We start from the raw sequence: 25,196 nt of genomic DNA on the forward strand, positions 1-25,196 counted from the left end.
CCTGTCCCCAAAGGGCTGAAAAATGAAACACAAGATAGACACCAGCAACAGTCACTGGAGGTTCTGTGCTGGGGGTGGACAGGGCCAGTTACTCTCCCCCCCTGCTAAATAAAGAGAATCACCACGTTAAAAGGTGCCTCTTTGCCAAGTTAGCAGGGGTTAGCAGTTTGTCAACAAGATACTCAGCTACTACTCACCCCAGTGAAGAAACAAATTGTATGGTGTCCAAAATCTGCCTCTCAAGTACCATATATTAGATCATCCAGATCTAATAGATTGCCTATTAGATAACTAATTAGCAGATACTTACAAGTATAATTCACTTCTGAAATTCCAATTTCTAAAAAAAGAGGGGGGGGAACTACACAGAATAATGAAGCCTTTTAGTCTTCAAAATTTTTGCTCTAAAAGTATAGCATGCAATTAAAACAAATTGCTTTGCAGCAGATGTGTGTATTCTCAGAAACTGAAAAACTCTTGAGCAGTATTTGTAGCTGGGAAAGATGGGAATAGTTCAGCAACATCTGGAGAACCCTAGGTTGGGAACCACTGCTCTAGACCAATGTTTTTCAACGTTTTTGGAGTCATGGACTGGTACATTCATTGTGAGCAGTTTCCTGGACCAGCAGTTAGTAAAATGTAAAGTGGTCACACACCCCATAACAATTTCAAGCCGGGTGGGGGACACACTGCTGCTGGGAGGTCTCCAGAGCTCATTTCTAGGCAGGCAGCACTCGCTGCTGGGATAACACTCATTTAGCTTCCTCGAAATGAACTTTATCCCAGCAGCGAGGGCTGCCTGCCTAGAAATGAGCTCTGGAGAGCTCCCAGCAGCAGTGGCCCCCACCAGCTCGAAACTGTTTTGTGGGGGGATTAATTCCTCATGGACCAGCACTCAACTCCTCACGGACCGGAACCAGTCCACGGACTGATGATTGAGAAATACTGCTCTAGACCATCAATTATAGCTATGTCTACTTCTGAAGTTTGGCTCTAATGCACACACTGCTACATAATCTCAAAACAACACTAGACCTGAAAATTCTATCAAGGTACATACAATTGCACCTATTCGTTTCAGATGGCTTCAAACCTGACAAAGACATTGAAGAGCAAACTGAATTCAGGAGAATATATTGCACAACCACAATGGAAGGCTGTCCTGAAAACCATTTCCTCATAATATATTGACCTATGACTTTGGCTTCTTCAACAGAAAATTGTATTTCATATTCCCTGTTCTAAAACATTATTTTGTGCACTTTTCAAACTGACAAATGCTGAAATGCAGCTGTTCATAAGTTACTGTACCCTGCATGTTTTGGAAGCACTCATTCTATTTGGAATGAGTCATTGACAGAATCACTTTAGTCTTGCCTTTGAAGCTATAATTCCTATTCAGTCAACTTATTTTGGGACACATTCTTACAACTTGATCACTTCCAAAACCACTACTCATAGATTTCAACGTTGTTTGTAGCAATACAAAGGAAACTGTATCCACCACTAAGTTCCACCTATAATTGATTACTGCTTTAGAGAGCTTCTAGATCTATCCATGAAAAAATCCATAATAAAAACATTTCCATGATCAAGTAATTCAGTTCAAGTACTTGGTTACTTAAAAATCTTTGAGATAAAATGAATATGGTATAGTGTTTTAGTGTTTGACCTGTATATTTTGTAAAAACATGGCAAATCAGATCACATTTTATTTAGGGCATCACAAAAATTACATTTGCAAAATTTTCTGAGAAAAATGTCTTATGTAAATTTTGTACAAATAATTTCCACACACACACAATTTCCCCCAACTGCAAAATTTCCAGTAAACCTCCATCAATGATGAATAAAAATTATATACCATAGTCTAGAGAAATTCATCACAATGTGGCAACCATTTCTAGCACTGTGCTCCAACGAAATAATAATATTATACTCGCTTGTCTAATTCTTGCCTATATGAAAACACAGTTTGTTTTTCTTTTTTCCTTTTAAGGTTGATGGCTGTTTTATTTCTCCACTAGGTTTGACTTTTTTTCATCATATAAAGTCAACTATATTCACTTAGTGATGGTTTGGGGAGGAGGAGAGGCTTGCTAACTCAGAAGATATGAGAACTGCTGACTTTAAAGGATTATACACTCGAGATCTTATGTTGAATCACCAATCAGGGAGGGATATGGGGTTTCTGTGTGTGGCATGCTATGGTATTATCTTTACAATGAGTTAAATTAGTCATGACTAACTTAATCTGGATCCTGCCCAATATATACAAGAAAGTGTAAAAGCACTTTTTTTGTGGGGGGACAACATTCCTGACCCACTACAAATAATTTGAGAGAGCAGCTTTTACTATGTATCTTTGGGTTTATCTAGAAGGGACTATAAATTCACTGGTCAATGTTCCTGTATAACATGATGGATGAATTCAAAAGAACATTTCCCCCCAAGGCAATAGGTTTTGTGCTCACCTGAGCACACATGAACTCTTACTTTCTAGTGCCCTCTAGAAATAACTAGAGGGAACAGCTTCAAATTATATTTAACTTTATAAGCACAAAATGTTTGTTCCCTAGTTCCTCAAAATTACAATACTAATACTATAGAATCTCCTTGCCTATGCATCTATCATGAATAAGAATTCTCTGTCAAACACAATGAGGTTATCATGGGATCTTAGAATGTGAAATAGAATGTCTGCTTCATATAAACAACAAAGAGACTTGTGACACCTTAAAAACAAATAGATGTATTGTGACATAAGCTTTCATGAACACCCTCTTCATCAAATGCATGAAGTATACTCTTTGAATGACAGATTATAGACGTGTGTGCACACACACTAGATATAGACAAGAAAAGTGTAAAAACGGTGGTACCAAATAGTAGGCCCATGCACATAGGAAATTGTTGGGAGGGATCAACATGATCACTCAAAATAATAGTCAATTTTTCCAACATTCCGTCGGGCAAAAGAGAAACTACATTCTCTTTCATCTAGTTAAACAGCCAGCCCAGTGCCTCTCAATGGAGAGGTGCTATAATGGACATTTAAAAATTAAACAGCCCTTCTGGTACCTCTCAGCTGAGTGGCACCATGCAACAAATGGTGACCCACTTTTCAGCTGGCTGCAGTCAGCAGAGAAGTGGATTGGCATTTGCAAGGTTGGGATGAAAAAGGGGGGAAATCAAACCCCCTTTACCTTTTACATCCTAATCCTGCAAATGACAATTCACTTCTCTGCTGGCTACAGCCAGCTGAGAAGCAAGTTATCATCTGCATGGTGCCTCTCAGCTGAGAGGTGCTGTGCACGCCATATGAAAATTAAATTGCCAGTGCGCTGCCTCAACGTGATCAGACAGACAATGTTGGAACTTAAATAAAGTTCCACCATGACAGGAGAATTTTAATCAGAGTTCTGGAGGTCAAGGGTCCCTCCTGTGGTGGTGGAACTCCTTCAGATAACGCTTGTTGGGGCTGACATATCTGTCAGACCAATAGCTGTCAAATACATGGCAAAAGGTAGGATATATTGTACAAGACAGCTGCTTTTGTTGCAACAGATTAACATGGCTATCCCTCTGGAAGTTATCTCCATATAACCTGATAAAGAACTTTAGCACAAATAACACACTAGGAACATTGGTCCATCTAGCTCAGTATTGTCTACATAGACTGGCAGCGGCTTCTCCAAGGCTGCAGGCAGGAATCTCTCTCAGCTCTATCTTGGAGATGCCAGGGAGGGAACTTGGAACCTAGATGCTCTTCTCAGAGCGGCTCCATCCCCTAAGGGGAATATCTTACAATGCTCACACATCTAGTCTCCCATTCATATGCAACCAGGTTAAACCCTGCTTAGCTAAGGGGACAAGTCACTTGCTACCTAAAGACCAGCTCTCCTCTCCTAGCCCTACAGCTCAGGGATGGTGCACAGTAGTGGTGTTGTCCAAAACCACCTGCACTACTTTCCCTTCAACAAGAAGTCAGGAGGATTTTAGAGCTAGAAACAGTGCCAGAAGATCCAAGCAGTTTAGGTGAAGGCATTGCTGCCTCTCTGTCAATTTGTTGCTTATTTTGTAACCTTGGCAATGCATTTCCTATCCACTTAAGGAGGCATCTGATGTTGCCCACCAGTGTGGGCATGGGGGGCTGAAAGGATATCCTTACCTTCAAGTTTCTGCTCTCTATCCACCATAGCAAAACATCATACACTGTGTCTGGAATTATCAGCTTCAGTTATGATTGATTCTGTGACTGGTGATTGTACACTCTCAGGAACTATGTCTGCAGTGGCCAGGGGCAGAGCCACCATTGGGCCAACGGGTTCTAAGAACCTGGGCCACGCCCAATCAGGGCCCCCGACACTCCCCCTGCGTCTGACATCAGACGCGCGGTGTGTGTGTGTGTGTGTGCTAGTTTAGCTCCTGAGCGGGGGCCACATGACCCCGTCGGGAGTTGAACTTCAACTCCTGAACGGAGCCTCAAGGCTCCATTTGGGAGCCAGACCACGCACCCTGTATCTGAGGTCAGTCTGGGGGCATGGCTAGCCCGCGTCTGACCTCAGACGCGGGGTCAGTGGGGCAGTCGCCACGGCCACACACGGGCTGCCGTCGGTCCCGCTCCGCACCTGGCAGTGGCCACATCCTCAGTTTCACATAGAGCACAGTGGCTGTACATGATGCCATTAGATCTAGCAATATCCATTGTAGCATTTGTTTCACGTTTGCATCAAGTACCATTTGTTTCGTGTTTGCATAAATTCTGCTGTCTGCATAATTCTTAGTTTCTACCTACCTAACCCTGCAGGTAGGCCCTTTTATCTTTCCACATCCAATATTGCTCCAATGAATTTTATTCCTTTCACTGGTGTCAATTGGGGTTTTTTTGTAATTGATTCTTACCCTAGGATCTTCCAACAGTGAAGTCATACTGTCTAAATTTGCCTATACTTCTCCTGGCATTTCTACTGTCATCAAGCAGTCATCTAAATATGGAAATATCTCCATACCGTCCCCTATTAAGTAAGCCACTACTGTGGCCACACACTTTGAGATAACCCAAATGAGAACACCTTGTACTGATATACCGGATGTCCCACTGTGAACTTAGGAATTTCCTGTGTTTGGGGGCGTATCTGAATATGGAAGTACCACATTATTGAGGTCACAAACCTCCGGCTTCCCACAAGTAATGGTAATACTGCGTGAATAGAAATAATTCTGAATTTTGTCATTTTCACAAATTTGATCAGTCAGATCCTGAATTGGGTGGATACTTCCATTTTTCTTGAGAATCTGGATGTATCTGAAGTAGGAAACCCACCCCCTGGATCATCTTGTTTTGGTAGTGCCTCTATAGCATTTTTCTCCCGTAAAGATACTACCACCTCTAAAAGAGTTGGGGTAGGGTGTGTATACTTCACTCCCTGGAATCTTGGTGTGGAGTGGAATTCTATTGCATAGCCTTGTTTAATTATGGCCAACACCCATTCGTCCACTGTGATTAACTTCCAATTCTTTTGGTACTCTGCCAAATTCTGGATCTTTGTTGTGTATTATGTTGTGCCATTTGTTTCACTGTTGTGCTATCAAGTTGTCACAGATGTTGTTTTTGATTGTCTTGTGTCTTTGGTGAGACATCACTTGCTTTAACTTCTGTGAGTAGTTGTGCCTTGGATTTCTGTTCCCTTTCCCTCTTGTCCTGTGACGATTTATATTGTTGGTTATACTTTTTGTAGTTTTAGGAATAAGTTTGCTTATTTCTAGAACAATATCCTTGTTGACTTAATATTGCAAATGATTTTGCAGTAAATTTTGATTTTTTCCAACTTTTTAAAGGTTTCATCTGTTTCTGAACTGAATAATCCCTCACCATCGAAAGGCAAGTCTTCAGTTTTCTCTGCAGATATGAGGATTGTAATTTTAAATATGTATTGCTAAGTAAGATGTGGAACAGAATCTTCAATCCATACCATCTAAATTCCTTCACTCTTTGTCTACAGGTGCAGAATGTTCTTGACTAGATAATGAGGAGGAATGACAGGTTGCTTACCTGTAACTTGAGTTCTTCTAGTGGTCATCTGTGCTCTTATACGAATGGGCTTTGTGCCTGGGCAGAGACCACATCGGAGCTTCCAAGCTAGAGTTCTTAACTTTTGACAGTAACCCTGCCCCCTCAGTAAATAGGCAGCCGCGCGGGCTTCCCTCTCCAGTCTTCTGAGTCCGCAATCTGAAAGAGACTAACAGAAAAGACATGAGAAGAGGGGAGGATGGGTGGGCATGTAAGAGCACAGATGACCACTAGAAGAACTCAAGTTACAGGTAAGCAACCTGTTGTTCTTCGACAGGTCTCTGTGCTTTACACGAATGGGCACATAGCAAGCTGCACCCACGCCATGCTCACCTGGAGGAGGGATCAGGCGAAGATGGATTGTAGCACTGCCCTGCCAAACGTTGTGTCTTTTCTGGCTTGGACACCCAGGGCGTAGTGTTGTATGAATGAGTGCTTTGATGCCCACGCAGCCGCCTGGCAGATGACGGGTCTGGATAGAGGTGAGTGAGTCCCTTAAGGAAACGCTTGACAGTAGAGTGTTTGAACCATTATGGTGTGGAGGGTGGAGAGTTAGCCACTATGGCTGCGAGGTGAACCCGCAAGGAAGGCATCTTAAGTCCGGCCTCCTTGAGAGATAGCAAATATGAACAGACATGTTCTACAGAGACGGAGTGTATAGGAGTCTCCCTGTCTTTTAGGAAGTTTTGAAAGCATGTCCACTTATGGGAATAGGAGGTGACAGTAGAAGGTTTACGCGAGGCCTGGACTATTCGTTGCAGGTCTGCAGGCAGGTTGGGACTATGTGCCAAGCTGTGAGATGGAGGCGCTGTAAATCTGGATGGAGAAGGCGACTGCCTTGCAGGGAGAGGAGGTGAGGCACGTGCGGGAATCGGTGGTACCGATGGTTGGATAGGCAGAGGAGTCGGGGAAACCAGGGCCTCCTGGGCCACCATGGGGCAATGAGTATGCAACACAGGCGGTCCTGGGAGATCTTCTGAAGGACTCGAGGAAGTAGAGGAATTGGAGAAAAGGCATAGACCAGGAGTCTGGTCCAAGTAATGGCAAACGCATCCCCCAGGGAATTGAGTCTGATCCCGGACCTGGAGCAATATTGGTGGCATTGCACATTTGCCTTCGACGCGAAAAGGTCTATTTCTGGGAGGAACCAGCGGTGGAGGAGAGAGTGGAGCGTGGGGGGATGTAGTTGCCATTCGTGTGATGTTGTTTGAGTCCTGCTTAGCCTGTCCACCAGAACCACATTTCCATGGCCAGGAACAGGAGAGAGCTGGAGGAGGTACCGCCCTGTCTGTTCAGGTAAGCTTTGGCGGTAGTATTGTCTGTTTGGACGAAGATGTGGAAGCCTCATATCAGGTGGAGGAAGGCTCTCAGGGCCTTGAAGATAGCTAACAGTTTGAGATAATTGATGTGGTGGGCAGCTTCGGCTGGGGACCAGATGCCGTGGATGTTGTGACTGTTGGCGTGGGCACCCCAACCTTCCATGGATGCTTCCATGGTGAGTATAAGAGCAGGACGCGGGGGCTGGAAGGGGAGCCGACGCTGAGGTTGGCAAGGTCCGTCCACCACAGCAGGGAGTGTAGGACCCGAGGCGGGATCCTTAGGGTGCTGACAAGGAAGTCCCTGTGTGGAGAGAACACTGAAAGGAACCAGTGTTGAAGAGTCCTGGCCTGTAGACGGACATGAGGGAGGACGTAGGTGGTGGAAGCCATTTGTCCTAATAGGCACTGAATTGTTTGTGCTGACTGACGTGGGTGGTAGAGGAGGTGGGATGACAAGTCCAGGATGGCTTGAGTTCTGAGCTGAGGCAAGAAGATTGACTGAATGGAATCGAAGAGGATTCCCAGAAATTCCATTGTTCTGGAAGGGGTGAGCTTCAACTTTTCGTAGTTCACCTGGAGGGCCAGGTTGGAAAGGAGATTGGTGACCGTGTGAAGGTCTGCAAGCAGAGACTGCGGATTGTCGGCTACCACAAGTCAGTCGTCGAGGAACGGAAAAATTTGAATGTTCTGTTGTTGCAGGGCTGCCACCACCAGGGCTATGCATTTGGTGAAAGCCCAGGGTGCAAATGCCAGTCCAAAGGGGAGGGCGCAAAATTGGTAAGTGTTGTCCGCTATTTGGAAGCGGAGGAAACAACGGTGCTGGGGTCTGATGGTGAAGTGATAATATGCATCCTTGAGGTCTATAGAGACGAACCACTGGTTTCTGTGCAGAAGAGAGATAATAGTGGGAATAGTGAGCATCCGGAACCTCCGGTACGTGATGTAGTTCAGCTCTCAGAAATCCAGGATAGGGCGAAGGGAGCCGTCCGGCTTGGGGACGGTGAAATAACGGGAGTGGAAACCCGGGGACTGTGGATTGTGAACCAGTTCTATTGCAGATTTTGAAAGTAGAGAGTCAACTTCCGCCAAGAGAGCCGGGGTGGGCGGAGTGGGTAACAGAGGGTTGTATGGGGGGGCGGATACAAATTCTATAGCATAACCGACCCTCACGATGGTCAGAGCCCAGGAGTCCATGGTGATATTTTCCGAGGTGGGAATGAAAGGGGAGAGTCTGGTGCCCCAGTGGGGAGGAGGGTACAAGTCATTGTCTTTTGGCTGGGGGCTGAGATCCTTTGGATTGCTGCTGTAGTTTGGATCCGGCGAAGTGAACAAGCTTTCTGTAAGGTTGGTACCTGGCGGAATGAAAGGACTTGTCTTGAGGTTGATAGTATTGATTGGAAGAGTATGGTTGTTGCTGCCATTTTTGCGGTTTATAATGACGGGATGTGGACTGTTGAAAACCCATGCAACGGGCCGTGTTATGAAGTTTCCACACCTTTTGAAGAGTATCATCTGTTTTCTCTCCGAATAGGGAGGAGCCATCAAAAGGGAGATCCTCCACCCTGGATCTAGCGTCAAGCGTGAGGCCAGAAGATCGGAGCCAGGCGTGGAGATGGAGGGCGACAGAGGTCGCCATCAGCTTAGCGCCCCCTTCCGTGGAGTGGAGAATTGCATGGAGCAATATGTTACCAAAAAAAAAGACTGATATCTGGCGTAGTAGGCCTGGTAATTTGTAATCCTTGTTAATAAAGAGGCAATAGAATACAAACGCCTTCCATACGTATCCAATTTCTTTCCTTCCTTGTCGGGTGGGATGGAGGAGGAAGACTCCACAATAGAATCAGTAGACAGGTGTTTTTTCAGTAAGGAGTCATCCTGATCTGTCAAGGTGTGAACTTTGTAGAAGGAGACAAGCCGCTTAGATGTTTGGGGAAGAGAGGAAGGCTTGGTCCAAGAGGCCTTGGCCACCTTGAGAATGGATGGGTTCAATGGGAGTGATACTGATGGGCAGGCATAATCTTCGATCAACTGGAAAAGGGGGTCAGGTTCGGATTTATCCCCGAGAGAGTTAGACTCCCAAGGAGGCCGCCATGCGCGAGACAAAGTCTGTGTAAATTCGGAAATCTTCCGATGGAGAATTAGGCCTAGGATCCAACAGCAGAGGCGGTGGCGAGGAGCCCAATGATATTCTGCCGGATAAGGATGACTCTGGGCCCTCCTCATCCGAGGACGAATCCGACGAGTCTGTAGAGACTGGAGGTGGAAGTGGTTGGATTTGGAGCAGAGGAGCTGGTCTGGAGTCCGGGGCAATGGTGGCCGTAGGTGCCTGTACAGGTGAATTTCTAGGTGGAACCCGTGGTTGTAAGAGAGATGTAGTTTGGGGTGGAGGTGGAGAAGGAAGAGTTGTCAGTCCCGAAAGAGGATTTGTGATCGAAGCCAAAGTCGAGTAAGGCGGTACCGAAGGGCGAGGAGATGCAGAGCGCCAAAGGGGCAGCTCCACAGTGGTCGAGGCCCGATGGCATTGGCGAACCTCCTGATGAGTGTAGAAATAGTCCACTTCTTCCTCCACTTGCCTGGCGTAGCGCTCGTCCAGAGCAGCTTCAAGGTCCTGATTGGCCCAGCAGCATGGTTGCTCTGGAGGGAGTTCCTCGAGTTCAGAGTCATGCTCAGACTTGTACACAGGATCGTGAGGACTAGAACCGTAGACCACTTCGGTATCTAAAATAGTCTCTGTTTGTAAAGTACAGGATCGATGGTCGGTATCATGCGTCAACTTCTGCTTCTTTGTTGGTGGTTTGGAAGGGGCGCAGCAGTCCTTCTTTCTCTATTTCTTTTTGGTTGGCTGGACAGAGCGTGGCTCAATCAATGCCGCTGTCAAAATAACACTGCCACTGAACTCCTCAATACCTGAGCCACAGGATCGACCGTTATATTCACCTCGGGAGTGGTCACCAAGACTCCTGGAGGGAACGAAACGGGCTGTAAGCCCCGGGCTGCAGGAGAGGCATTGGACGAGGCCTGCATAGTGGGCAGTTTGTCCGAGTCCGTACCTTTGAACGCTTGTCCCCAAAGCCAAGAACAAAGCTGAGAGGCCCAATTTTTGTGTGCCTGTTTGGTAAAGGCCACACAATGCAGACAAGAGCCAACCTTATGGGATTCACCCAGGCAGAAAAGGCAGAGTTTGTGGCTGTCAGTCGAAGGGATTTTAGATTTGCAGCGACCACACTGCTTAAAGTTTGTAGTCTTTGCCATAGGCCGAAGAAGATACCGAAGAAAAAACAGAGGCAAGAAGCCGTATCACGCCAGGCCCGAAGGCCACGACGGGATGGAAAACGAAACTTCGAAGGAAGGAGGGGGGTACCGGGGAAGAAATAAAAATGCTAATGAAGGGGAGTACTGAACATAGGGGGAAAGGTGATAAAGCAGTACTTAGCAAAGATCTAGCAAGGAGTTGCTCAACGATGTGTCTTTGATCACGGACGAAGAAAGACTGGAGAGGGAAGCCCGCACAGCCACCTATATACCGAGGGGGCAGGGTTACCGCGAAAAGTTAAGAACTCTAGCTTGGAAGCTCTGATGTGGTCTCTGCGCAGGCGCAAAGCCCATTCATGTACAGCACAGACACCATGTCGAAGAAGCACAGTTAACCACCAAAGAATTTGAATGCAGGTGTCTGAAGAGGTATGTGCAATTGTATTCCTTTATCTTATACATATTCTTCATTTATTTATTTATTTTGGTTGTTGATGCTACAGATGAAGGTTTAGGCCATGCCTGTTCTGAAGTTTGCAGCAGCACTGGCAGCATCGGTAAAGATGCAGACTGTGATGCTACTGATGTCACTGGATCCTGGATTGGTTCTGTGTCTTGCTTTATGTCTAGTCCAAACACCTTTGCCATATCAAGCACTAAGATTGTAATTGCACATCTCTTCAGTTGATATCAACAAAGTTTTTTTAAGCACAGTCTCATCTGGCAAGGGTTCTGAGATATTTTCCATGGATAGTTATTCCTCCTCTGATCCTGAAGTGGTATCTGTTTCAATCTCAGAAGATTCTTTGTTTTCTTCCTCAATCTCTTCATGAGTTGCGGTCTCTTGTGGTGTTGGTACCGTCACATCAGTAGTCATCCTTGTGGTTGTGGATACCACCAATCTTGGTGGCGGCTGTGGTGGTGGTGGCGGCAGCACCTGCTTCTCTTGCATTAAATTTGCTGTAATTTGAGGTTCCTCATGAATTATCTCATATGGTTTCATTATTGTATGCATGGACTTCTCTTGTGATCTTGTTATGGTGTGCGATGCAACATGTAGTATCTCTAAAAGCTTTAAAAATATTGTCTCTTCTGAAGCGTCAACATTGCTAGCATAGCAGATCAGCCGTATAGGTTGATGTTCATATCTCCTATAACAGGGTTTCTTAATCTTGGGCCCCCAGATGTTGGACTACAACTCCCATCATTCCCAGACATGGCCTTTGTGGCTGAGGATGATGGGAGCTGTAGTCCAAAAACATCTGGGGGCCCAAGGTTAAGAAACCCTGTCCTATAATGTGACACCACATAGTAGCTCACTGCCAACTATGGAACATACAATTTCTTGTATCTTGCAAATTGTTTCTTGTGATAATGTACTCTAGGTGGTGTGCTAAGGGGAAGAAAAGTGTCTTGGAGGAATATGTGATTTGTAGCATGACTGTATTTTCCATTGACATTCATGCCTCCAAGCATACTCCCTTCCTATCTCCTCCTCTCTTGGTGATCTTTGTGGTGCTGGCAACAGGGGTGGGGTTTTAAGTATTGTAATAACTTCATCTTCTACCTCCATTTCCCCCTGGAATGAGTGAGACTCAATGCTTATGGAGATGCAATGTGATCTCCATAAACTGCATGCCCCACTCCCTAATCGAGAGAATACGTCTAGTTCCCTGTGTTGTGCTCAGCATCGATGTTGGAGCCGTCAAACAATAGAGGGTTAACATTGGCTTTGCCATTGACATGAGCAAGGGAATTGATGTTGCTGTTCCTAATACTGGATGTGAATTTCAGAAGTCAGAGTGACTGTTGGTGTTGTTTTCTGTCCATGTCACCATCAAAGTGAAGACTGCCTCCCTACTTGCACATGAAGTCAAAGGGACGGTTGTCAATGCCGAAGATTGTGCTGGTGGTGTTGACTGCAAATCAGTAAGCATTACATTGTTACCTCTCTCTTTCAGCAAGCACCACTTCTTCTGTGTTTGCTGAGTATGAGTCATGAGATCTCTTTTTAAATGTAGTTTTCACTCTCTCCCACCCCCACCCCCCGTATTCTGTCGACATCGATTGCGCTGTCGACAGGATAAGCTTAAACACTGAGCACTCTTACTGTTGATATCAACTGAGATGATGCCATCACCATGGACTGTTCTGGTACCTGTGGGGAAGCACCTGCTGAGGCTAATAATGACTACAGTCCTGGTGTTCATGGGACACAGGTTGTTGGGCCCGATTCAGACTGGCATAGCTTTTGTAGGCTCTAGTGTTCGAGTGTAAAAAGCATCCCGCAGCCTCAGCTCCCTGCTTTTCGAGTACATCACTCATCAGTGTGAATACACACTGGATCACATCAACCATTAAAAAGAAGAGAGAACCTGTGCCACCTCCTGAGCAAATCCCTCAATAGATGATAGCACCTGTTTTAGAATTACACAAAACACCATCTCCTACAGTGTCAGGGGTGAGAACTCTTTATCATCAAAGAGCCCTTGGGAGGGTTCTCTCCCAGTTAGTCATACATTTCTGAAAAAGATAGCAAGCAAAGACTGTCAACAATATTTAAGATAAGTCACAGTACTCTTCATTCACTATTCTGAGCAAGACAGTGTGTTCATGCTTTTGGTCACCATACAGAAGAGCATTAGGGTAATAATGGTGATTTGCACTAAGCTGTTTTATTTGAGGGCAGTCTGCACTGATTTGAGCTGTAACCCTTAAACTAAAAGGGGCTTAGACAAATTCATGGAGGATAGGTCTATCAATGGCTACTAGTCTGGTGGCTATAGGCCACCTTCAGCCTCAGAGGCAGGATACTGCTAAATACTGGTTGCAGGGGAGCAACAGCAGGAGAGAAGACATGCCCTCAGCTCTTGCCTGTGGGCTTCCCAGAGGCATCTGTTGGGCCACTGTGTGAAACAGGATGCTGGACTAGATAGGCCTTGTTCTTATGAATGGTCATTTGACAAGATATTTTGCTACTCTGATCTTTGTTCACAAAACAATACAACTTGCAAAGGGTTCTCACTGCAGTGATGAGGAGAGGAGAGCTGGTCTTGTGGTAGCAAGCATGACTTGTCCCCATAGCTAAGCAGGGTCTGCCCTGGTTGTATATGAATGGGAGACTTGATGTGTGAGCACTGCAAGATATTCCCCTCAGGGGATGAAGCCGCTCTGGTAAGAGCAGAAGGTTTCAAGTTCCCTCCCTGGCTTCTCCAAGATAGGGCTGATGAGAGAGATTCCTGCCTGCAACCTTGGAGAAGCCGCTGCCAGTCTGTGAAGACAATACTGAGCTAGATAGACCAATGGTCTGACTCAGTATATGGCCATTTCCTATGTGCATCAAAACCTTTACATGGACATGTGTCACAGCTGTTGATGGAACTGCCTTGAGGATGATTGTTTGACACTCCCAGTTCAGGCGAATGTGGGGGATTTAGTTCAAAAGGGGAGACAGTTCCAATCCGCCTTAATTTGTGCAAGCATATGAACTCAAGAAAATCAGCTTGAGAGAAAGGTTTTAATTAACAAAAAGGAGTTTATTGACAGAAATAATAAGAGCAATAGACTAAGTTACTAGGTGATCCAAATGTAAAAGCAATACAAATATGTTTTTTAAAAACAGACTATTAGAAGGCACATTGAGCTTAAAGTTCCAGATTGTGTATAAATTCCCAGGCAGGCTAGAGAGAGGTACTTTAAGATAGAGGGGCAAGGTTTCAGAAATAAGAGAAAGGGATAGATTCAACCCTGAAGGAGCCGGGCAAGAGGCTGTATCACCTGTCCTCAAGAAGATCCAACTCGGGTAGCTGGAGACTAGTGTCCACCCAGGGAGATGAAGTGGAAAGCATGAGAGTTGAAGGAGTCATTAAGGTTGTTCAAGAGGAAAATTCCAGCGTGCTGCAAGCTGGATAGATCGGCAGGGGGAGCGATCTCAAACCAGACACAATAAGCTGAGCCTAGGCGTGAGGGCAGTGAATTGGCCAGGCAGGTAGTCATTTCAGCTTGGGTGGCCCCAATGATGAGGAAAATACCAAGGTGGTTTGCTGGAGTTCTTGTTGCAGTCTGATGGGGCCCCAAGTGAGAGGCACAAGTGAACACTGGGATGTTTCACAGTGGGAGTCCCAAGTATAATACACAATAAGCTGGAAGAAGCACACTGAGTCATGGAGTTAGGGATACTTATATCCTAAAATGCGCCTTGGGGGCACTCTGCTGTTGTCATGCTCTGCTGGATAGGGGAGTCCATACAGGCTCTTTCAGAATGCATTGTGTCTGATTTCCCTTCCTGGGAGAGAAGGTATGTGAATCGCCTGTTGTATTAAAGGCCGATTGTAATGAAATTTAGAGTATGCAGGTGTGTCAAAAGAGTATCCTGTGTTGGGACTGATGCTCCCAATAATTCTATCAAAAGTTTCAATGGGCACCTCTTCAAAGTTACGTCACTGACTCATCCCTATTGTAATGGAGGCTGCTGTTGCACTTGTCTTATCTGCCTTCCCTTCCTGGCCTAATTGCTTCGTTAGCAACAGGTGTTCTCTCTCTTGTGAGAGATGAGGGGAGTTTAGATTTCATTCCAAGGCCGAAATGACCTTGAATGCCAGACACTTGCAGTAGCTAGTTCTGAAGTCTGCTTAGCTGGGGCCCCCTCATAGAAAGAGGGAGTGTGAATCTAGACCCTTTTCCAATTTATGGTGCTTTTAGCCAAATCTGGGGTGACCAGTCCACTGCCAACCAAGTGACTTGTCCCCATGTATAACATAGACTGGGAGCTCACTTTGCAGAGCAGCTCCTGAGCATAGCAAAGGTGCAATCTCCAAGCCTGCAGATGCAGTTACAACCAGGGAGGCTTCTGAGAGCAGGCAGAATAAGCTCAGCTGCTAACACAGCTTACAGTTTACATATGGTTTTCCTACATGGCACCAACATCTTATAGGAAAAACATCTTGTGCGGAGTGGCTCTGATAAAGCAGTTTGACTTCAGCAAAAATGTTGTGGAACAAGTGGCTTCTGAAGTATGATCAATTCAGATGGCATATTCACAGACTCATTTATGCAAATATGAAGTAGAATCCTGGTGCCATCTTGATGCAGCTTCAGCCAAGACAGCAAAAATTCAAGGACCTTATCAAGCCTCATGTAGGCTGCCAAACACAACTCATGGGCTGCATTTAGCTTGGGGAGGCCTGATTTAAATAGAAGAGGTAAGTTTGACAAATGCAGCATTTCCCATCATAATACTATGATCATTACAGAGACTGAAGTTGACAAATATTCCCTTCTACACAACTCTTAGAAGAAAAACGTTTCTTATTTCGCATCACAAAACCACCTAGCAAACTGTGTACCATGAATTCAGCCTTAATTTATCTACCACATGAACCAACAATTATTACTAGCTCTAAAGTACCCAGCCAGAAAATGTAAAATTTTACTTGCAATTACTCTTAGGTTATCTAGAACACTGTGGACATCAGAACAGCAATCCATGCTGACCTGCTTTGCACGTACTTAAACCTTATATTTATTTGACTTTTTAACTTTTGCTAAGAATCATATCAGGAAAGCTATGCAAAACGGACAAAACCTATACTTTAACATGTGCAGTGCTCTCAAAAGAGAAGTTTACAAAAGCCTGGCCAATGAGTCAGACAACAGCCCCACCAAAAGTAGTCTCAAGGCAAGAAAAACCTGTTCTCAGATGAAATCTCAAAAGAAAGAGACTGAAAAAAATCAGTACTATCTGCCAACATACTGAGTACTACAAATCTAAAATTTTATTTATTTAGTACATTATTATACTGCCCCATACACAAGTCCTTGGGCAGTTCACAATCTAAAAACTATTGAACTAATAAAGGCTATTGGACAATTACACTGAATTACAAATTAGTGAAATTATGTTTCTGGCAGCATCTGCACATTTAATTTCCTAGTAAACCTTTCTGAAAAAGATTCTAGTAACCAACTGCTGGAACACTAAAAAAGAAAAGAAAAGGGAAATATAGGACAAGAGGTTTAATGGTAATCAAAATGCATTTGTTTAATGGCAGTACTCTCCTTGTCAATTATTACATGAACTACAAGGCAGGTTTAATTTGTAGGATATTATGAACAAAAATATTTTAAATTCCATATTATTAGGGCAAATCTCAATGAATGGTAATATTGCACAAACATATTTTCAGAACTGTGCTAATAAGTTTATCATCTGTGCACAAAACAAACCATCTACCCCATCTCAAAGACAAAATCAGTTTAACCAACAGATTTTCATGAAGGGGCATTATTATTGAGAGAAAGCTTATTTGGTACAGTTGCACCTATACAGCATCTGTCTTAGGAAAGTAAGTTAATTCTGCAGAAAGTTTTCTGCTGAATCAGTAGTACTGTACCGTGTATAACAAAAAAATCTGGCTTATCCACCTCAGTTTTAACTCAACAGCAATACCAGTAACTCCTAGTTTATAACCCAGAAGAATTTACTACAATCAAAAGTGTTTAAACTTTCAAGAACACAGCAATATTGTGCCAGGAAAATACAGAGTCATGAAAGAAAAAACAAATGTATCTCAACTGGTTTTGCAATAGGTTAACTACATCATTAGTAGAAACATTACTGACCCACTGAAAGCACTTGTGGGTGTAAGCCCCAAAAGTACTCTGCTGACATTCCTGTCCTCCCATCATACCAAGTCCCAATAAACCACAGGCATTCCTGGGAGCTACCCTTCAGCCATGCAGTTTCCACTGCTCCTGCAATGTTCCTGGCTCTAACCAGCTGCAAAATCCCCCAACCAGGAATGGTGAACTACTTGAGGAAACTGCATTGACTATGCAGCACCCGATTCCCAGGTATGCCCAACATTTGCCCAGGTGTGGCTGCCTCTGCTGGGGGAGGAACTGAGGTGGGCAACAGCACTCTGTAGGGGAGACTACTCTACTGATAGATTTAGGTATTGCCATTTCCCTGGTCAAAAAACATGTATGCATATGACCAGTGGGGTTTTTTGGCCATTTAATGGCACAGTGGGGAAATGACTTGACTAGCAAGCCAGAGGTTGCCAGTTCAAATCCCGGCTGGTATGTTTCCCAGACTACGGGAAACACCTATATTGGGCAGCAGCGATACAGGAAGATGCTGCATGGGAGATGGCAATGGTAAACCTCTCCTGTATTCTACCAAAGACAACCACAGGGCTCTGTGGGCACCAGGAGTTGACACCAACTCAACGGCACATTCCAGTACTGAGTACCGGCACCTACTGGCACTTTGTCCTGCCTGGGATCACAGTGGCAGGGAGGGCTTTGCCTTCGTTCCTTGCAGGGACCAAAGGTGAAGCCCTCCCTACTGCTGCGATCCCTGGCAGGGAGTGAGTTTTTGAGCGCCATGCTGGGCGCTTTCAGCACTTCGGCACACCCTCTGCTCAGACTGGACATCACATCTCATGCCCTCATGGTGTGAACACCATGGGCTATCAAATTTCCTCGCTTTTTGGAGCTGCCACATTAATAACTATCCCTATAAACTTAAGGGTTCCCCCCCACACACACACTTTAATTGAATTTGCTTGCTCTTTAAAACGGAGGATTCTATATGTGCCACACTCAGTATAACTGTGATTAGAATACAGAAAGTGAATAATACTGCTTTATCATTCCCAAGTATAATAAACAGGCAAACATCAGTGCTTGGTTTTAAAACAAGTCATAACTTTATTTGTCAAAAATGGGAAATATAGTTGGCAAGATTGAAACATAATGATCATTTTTATAGCTGGAGCATTACTTGCTTCCACCATGCTTGCTGCTCTATGTCTAACAGCTGAATGGCAGACATAAACTCAGTCAGTGGAGTTCCCCCCAACATTTGGAGATGGGAACTGCACCCACTGAAGTTCTGACTACCAAGCAGCTGAAACACAGGCAGAATACCAATAGGTGTTGCCTCATATGCTAGGCAAAGTTGCACTCGGTGAATGCCTGACTGTCATTCAACTGTTAAAAAGTCCTGAGCCCTCTGATCCTTATAAGGAACTCAGCTCCCCAGAAGAAACAAAGTTGGAGGGTGATAAAAGCTGTACAGGAGCACAGAGGCCTACCAGTTCTGGTAAAATGAAGCAAAATAGAAGCAGCCACAGCTAAGAAGCCAAGGCCTATGTGACTGAGCCTGTTTCTCCTATCTATCCCAAGACACGAGTCAAACTATTCAAGTGTAATGCTTACCCTTTATTTTATAGATATTTCAGCTTCTTGGGGGTTAGGGTAGATTTCAACAGCCAGCCCTGACAGAGGCCCTTCATAGCTGTTTCCAGGACTAAAAACAACAGGCGAGGCTGTTTGTTCCCCCTTCTTTATCTTACCACTCACTCCTTTCCCTCTACCCTTTTCTCCTCACGGACATTCTGAATGAGCTGAGCATGTCAGAATTGGACATGACCCTACAATCTATTTTCTCATAGAAATTCAAAACATATGCTCTGGCAAACCCATGAAAGCACATTGCACAGAAGTCACCATTAAAGACACCTTTCTCAAATAACTGAGTCAGTCTGAGCATCCCTATTTAGATGCAGAATATCCCAATATAAAGATAGAGGGCGAAAGGACCCAAATGTAATCTTGAGGTTTCATGTCCACTTTTCAACTTCTGCTCCTCATAACCTAGCCAATTTCCCCCATGGATTCAATAAAAAACTGACACACTTGTTCAGTAGGCGATTCTGAGCTTAAAGATGTCCCTTCTAGCACCAATAGTGCAAAGGGTATATTTTGAGAAGCCACAGAAGGCTGGGGGAGGTGGGAGGTGAATGTGACAGAATGATGTTTTACCTCTCCACCCATAATACACAGGCACTCCTGTGCTTGTGTAATGTAGTTTCTCTTGTCAGAAATTTATCCCATGCAATGACAAATTCCTAAGCACTACAGCAACATTATTTAAATCTTTAAAAGGATCATTAAAGCAAACCATTTATAATATGCCCAGCAGATAATGTAAAGTCCAAATTAGGTTTAGTCAGGTTTTCTGAACTTTATGCTTCCCCTTTGACAAGGAGATTGAAATGGCAGCATCCCCTGGAAACAAGAGATGTGGAGTGAAAACCATTTTTGTGGAAAGATTTTCCAAAACAAAAAATTCCAGAAATTTTCTCATACTTAATTTATTATACTTAAATGGAAAATCCCAAATATTTTCCACTTCTAGAATTTCTATTTGAAAAACATTAGTGATACAGTGAGGGGAAATTAATATGGTGGTGATTTTTAAAAACTGTATAAATAAGTCAAATAACATGCCAAATCAAATCACAACCTATTAATGCATTGCAAAGAGCATCTGCGCCTCAAGTTCTCCCCTCGCCTGCCTGTCGCTTTCTTCCCTGGCCGCTGCCATTTTTCTCCCCACCCCACACCATCTTTCCCACCTTGCACACAAGCCTGTTTGCCAGTGCTGCCACTTTCCTCTACCCTGCTGGTAGCTCACTCACAAACTCTCACGAGAGATGCCACACATGGGATTAGAGACAGGTACGCCTTAGAGAAATATATATAAAGATAGTTTGAGGGGGGAAATAATGTAAATTTTATCCAAATGAGGGGGAAGTCTGCATAATAATTTTTTCCCCCAGAAAAAAATTCAAATTCAAATTTGCCTGAAAATAAGCAGCGGAAAATGAAATTTACAACTACAAGGTTTAAGGAAAAATGTTGAGCTACAATATATTCATGAAAGGTAAACAGAGGATGTACTATCCCTCAAATATTCCTAAGTAGGTTGGCCTGGAAATACAGTACCAGTGAAAGGAATACTTTACTGGAGATCAAGATATGACTGCTCTTTAAAGTTTTTATTTTCGTATAATAAAACCTCTATAAAATAAAGTCACCTAATCTTGCTTGTAGCTGTTTTCCTCTTCTTAAAAAACAACAAAAACTGCAAGTTAAGGACTCACATTTAGGAGAGTGCCAGAGCACAGCAAATTCTCATAACCTCTGTGTAGTCAATTATCACTTGCCATGGCCAGAAAAGATTAAGGAGCCCCATCTTTTCTGAGTATATGTTCTATCCAGTCAACATCTAAACAGAGGAATGACTAATGGAACAGGCACACTAAACTTCTGACTCTGCTCAATGCAAAGATCATAGCAAATTAAAATGCCATAGAAAGTGGATACTTATTTTGGCTTATCTTTTCATATCTGAGTTTACAGGGAATATCAGGACCTTTTTAGACTTATTTCTCAGATACAGTAATAGCACTATAGCAATAACACTTACATTTATATACCGCTCTATAGCTGAAGCTCTCTAAGCGGTTTACAATGATTTAGCATATTGCCCCCCAACATTCTGGGTACTCATTTTACCGACCTCGGAAGGATGGAAGGCTGAGTCAACCTTGAGCCCCTGGTCAGGATCGAACTTGTAACCTTCTGGTTACAGGGCGGCAGTTTTACCACTGCGCCACCAGGGGCTCATAGGCATACAGGTCTGAACTGCCTGACAACTTACTTCAGTTGGATAGCAGACCCAGTTACTATTAGGTACCCCAAGAAGAAAGTAAAAGGGAAACCTAGTAAAGAGCTATTCATACAGTAAAATCCTTTTGTTTTGCAAATCAGCTGGTGACAGCTTCCTATGCAAACAGGTTCCATTCATATTTAGAGTGCACTTCAAAACTACATTGCTGTTAAGATCCCACATTTATAATGCAAGCTAATGAGCCAATCCACATTCAGGACAATCTGAAGAAAAACCAGCATCAAAAGCATTCTATGCTTTCAATTGACCTATCTGAACAAATGGCTGAGATTCTAAGCAAAATTTATCTGATTTAATGCGAGCTGAGTAACTTGCCTAGGGAGCAAGAGGTTGCTGGTTTGAATCCCACCCTGGTATGTTTCCCAGACTATGGGAAACACCTATATCGGGCAGCAGAGATATAGGAAGATGCTGAAAGGCATCATCTCATACTGTGTGGGAGATGGCAATGGTAAATCCCTCCTGTATTCTACCAAAGACAACCACAGGGCTCTGTGGTCATCTGGAGTCAACACCAACTCGATGGCACAACTTTACCTTTTTAAAAAGTGTTAATTCTTAAAACAGTTTCAAAACAAGAAAAATTTGTATTTAAAAAGTGGTTACATTTACCAAGCTATAACAATGATCTCAAATAAAAACATCCTGCATCCAATGTTGTGTTCTCAAATACAGTATACTTTGCTCTTATCCCTAAATATGAGATAACATGAGATGGGGAAATTTAAATGCAAGCCTATATGCAGTTAACTGGAAGATCCAGTGAGAAAATGATCTACTACTGCTAAAACTGATGATTGAACACACTTATATGCAAACTTGGGAAACAGATTAGAATCAGTAGTCTTCCCAAAGCATGGTCTTGGATAAAATCCAATTAAATGTTAATTTGAAAGCATTAGAAAAATATATCAAACTGTATTGTTATCTAACTCCATATAGGTTAAAGCACATTTATAATTTACCAAGTAACTGCTGGCACTGTAAAAACTCAACATGCCAATCTCTTGAACATTTTCTGGTTATGCACAGTGAATAAAAATTTTCTGGAAACAGACACTTGGTGCAGTTAATAAATAACTGGATATATTTTATTCAATGTAATGCCAACATTTTAATTTTGAATTGTTTTAAAAATGCTATTGCCAGTTATGATGTTGGATTAATATGACTACTAGCTGGACTACTAGTTCTCCCCACCTGGCCACCTGCCCTTGCCACCTTTCCTGTCCTCCCCACCATCGTTTCCTCCCACCCACCCCGCCTTCTCCCCCCTCCAGTCCCACCCACCCCTGCCTTCTCTCCACTCCCGCTTGCCGGCACCCGTTGGAGCCATCATTTTCCCGCCCACCATTTCCTTTCTTCCTCCCCGCACCTGTCTCTGCTGCAGTTTCCTTCCTTCCTCCACCGTCATTTCCTCCCCACCCACCTGCTGGCGGCCACCATTAACTCTCAGGCCTGCCAGCCGCCGCCATTTTCTTCCCCTCTGTCCCCATGCCTAACCTATCCAGCAGCTCTCCAAACTCTCACGAGAGCTGCCACACATGGGATTTGCCATGGGTATGCCTTAGCGAATTATATATGAAGAAGAAAGATTTTAATGGCTGCAATGAAAGTGTATATTGTTTGTTAGGGTAAAAAACCAACAGCTAATAATTAATAGATTGCTGCAAATGAGTTTAGGGTGGCTATATTATTGAAACTGAAGAAGGGATTCAGTCCAATAGGTTGCTGGTGGGGAAATCTATTAATTAACTATATATTGCGACAAGTACAATGATAATGTTCAACCACATCCACTGTTTTCTATATTGTAATTACTTTCTAATTGCTTTTGTACTAATTTCAGTATTTGAATAATAAAGAACTACAAATGAAAGAATGGAGGATATCTCTGAAATATAGTGTCATTGTTTCAGGGCAAGGTTCTCTCTTTAGGACTGGATGAAACATCACTCAAAAGGACAAAATTATATTATGTTAGATAATGATATTATTTAGAATATTTACATACTGCTTTTCAAGGAAAAAAAATTTCAAAGTACACAGCAAAAGAAAAAAAATATGGTGTTATGTCCCAAAAGGCTTCATAATTCAAAAATGTATTAGAATTACATACATCATTCAAACACTCACTTGAGGAAACAACTCTGTTATGTGTTTCTTGTGGGGTTCCCCCCTTTCCCACCAGAGCTGTAAAATGAAGCACAAACTGACATGGCCCAAGTCTATGCTGTAACAATTTTAGTTACTAACAACTTTATAGCATTCCACATCTCCAAGTGTATCTTGAGTGATATTTTGAGATTTCAACACAGAAGCTACAAGTCTTCACATTTCAACAGCAGGTCAAAACTTTTATGTAGTTTGGGAGAGGCCATAGCTCAGTAGCAGAACATATTATTCAAGTGTACTAGGTTCAATCACTAATACTTCTGGTTCAAGAATCTCATGAAGTAGGACACAGAATACCTCTGTTTTATACCCTGGAGCAGGGTTTCTTAACCTTGGGCCTCCATGTTTTTGGACTACAACTCTCACCATCCTCAGCCACAAACGCCATGTCTGGCGGGGGGATGAGAGTTGCAGTCCAACAACATCTGGGGGCCCACGGTTAAGAAACCCTGCCCTGGAGCAGTCGCTAGCTTGAATTGACAGAACAATGGGATATAGGAAGCTGCCTTGTACCAAGTTAGACCATTGCTCCATCTAGCTCAGTACTGTCTTCACTTACTGGTAACAGCTCTTCAAGGTTACAGACAGGAATCTTTCCCAGCCCTATCTGGAGATGCCAGGGACTGACCTGGGACCTTCTGAATGCAAAGCAAATCCTCTACCATTCAGTTACAGCTCCATCCCTAAGAAATACCAACTACACAGGTCCAAATCTGTATAAAATAGTTCTTTAAATTCTTACTTTTGTTGCTGTAGCCTGAATTTTTTAAAATTGTAATCAAGACCTACCGTACCCAAGGCAAAAGCAAACATCTCTAAGTGAACATGGAATGAACACACACCACTATTTGGGGGGAAACACAGTTTGCTGTAGTCTTTGGGTTTTTAACATTGCTCTCTGATATTTTGTGAAAACTGATGTTAATTATTGAATAATACAACTTGCCCTAGGCTCACTCTGTTGGCCATTCAGCAAGTCTTGGGGGGGGGGAATCAATAAAACCCACTCTGATGTAAAAAAAGGTTTCTTAGCACATCAAATCCTGCAGTTTGTGAGGGACAAAGAATAAATCTTCTACATACTCTGGAATCTTACTGCTCACATAATGTATTGATTCATAATGATCAATTGCTTAGACAGCTTAACCAGCCTAGCCTGCCTGTTCTATATATCTAGAACAAACTGTGTAGTGTACATGGACATACACACACACCATATATGCTATCAAGTTATATCCACCCGACCTCTATTAGAGGCTTTACATATACATATATACAAAAGAGAGACATTGGTTCTCTGTATGCAGTGGGTGACCTTGGGCCGGACACATACATTCAGTCTAACTTGCAGGATTGCTGAATTAAAATGCAGTAACCCCCATGTACACCATCCTAAGCTTTTTGGAGAATGAGTATGATGTACTCAAACCGCCTAGAGACTTCAGTAGTGGGTGGTATACTCAGTAGTGGTGGTATACACATTTATTAAATAAATACATATAAATGTGAAACAAATAAAAAGGGTCTTGTAGGAGAGGAGAGCTGGTCTTGTGGTAGCAAGCATGACTTGTCCCCTTAGCTAAGCAGGGTCCACCCTGGTTGCATTTGAATGGGAGACTAAATGTGAGCACTGTAAGATATTCCCCTCAAGGGATGGAGCTGCTCTGGGAAGAGCATCTAGGTTCCAAGTTCCCTCGCTGGCATCTTCAGGATAGGACTGAGAGATTCCTGCCTGCAACCTTGGAGAAGCTGCTGCCAGTCTGTGTAGCCAATGCCGAACTAGATGGACTAATGGTCTGACTCAGTATATGAGTCTGCCTATGTTCCATGGTTT

At 43.6% G+C, this 25,196-nt stretch overlaps 1 protein-coding gene across 2 annotated transcripts in view; it reads right to left on the bottom strand.

The window, feature by feature from the left end:
* Window positions 1-25,196, bottom strand: part of MAML1 (mastermind like transcriptional coactivator 1) — a 42,011-nt gene that overhangs the window by 15,243 nt on the left and 1,572 nt on the right. The window lies entirely within an intron of this gene.

Source organism: Hemicordylus capensis, chromosome 2, assembly GCF_027244095.1.
Source record: "Hemicordylus capensis ecotype Gifberg chromosome 2, rHemCap1.1.pri, whole genome shotgun sequence".
NCBI classification, from domain to species: domain Eukaryota; kingdom Metazoa; phylum Chordata; class Lepidosauria; order Squamata; family Cordylidae; genus Hemicordylus; species Hemicordylus capensis.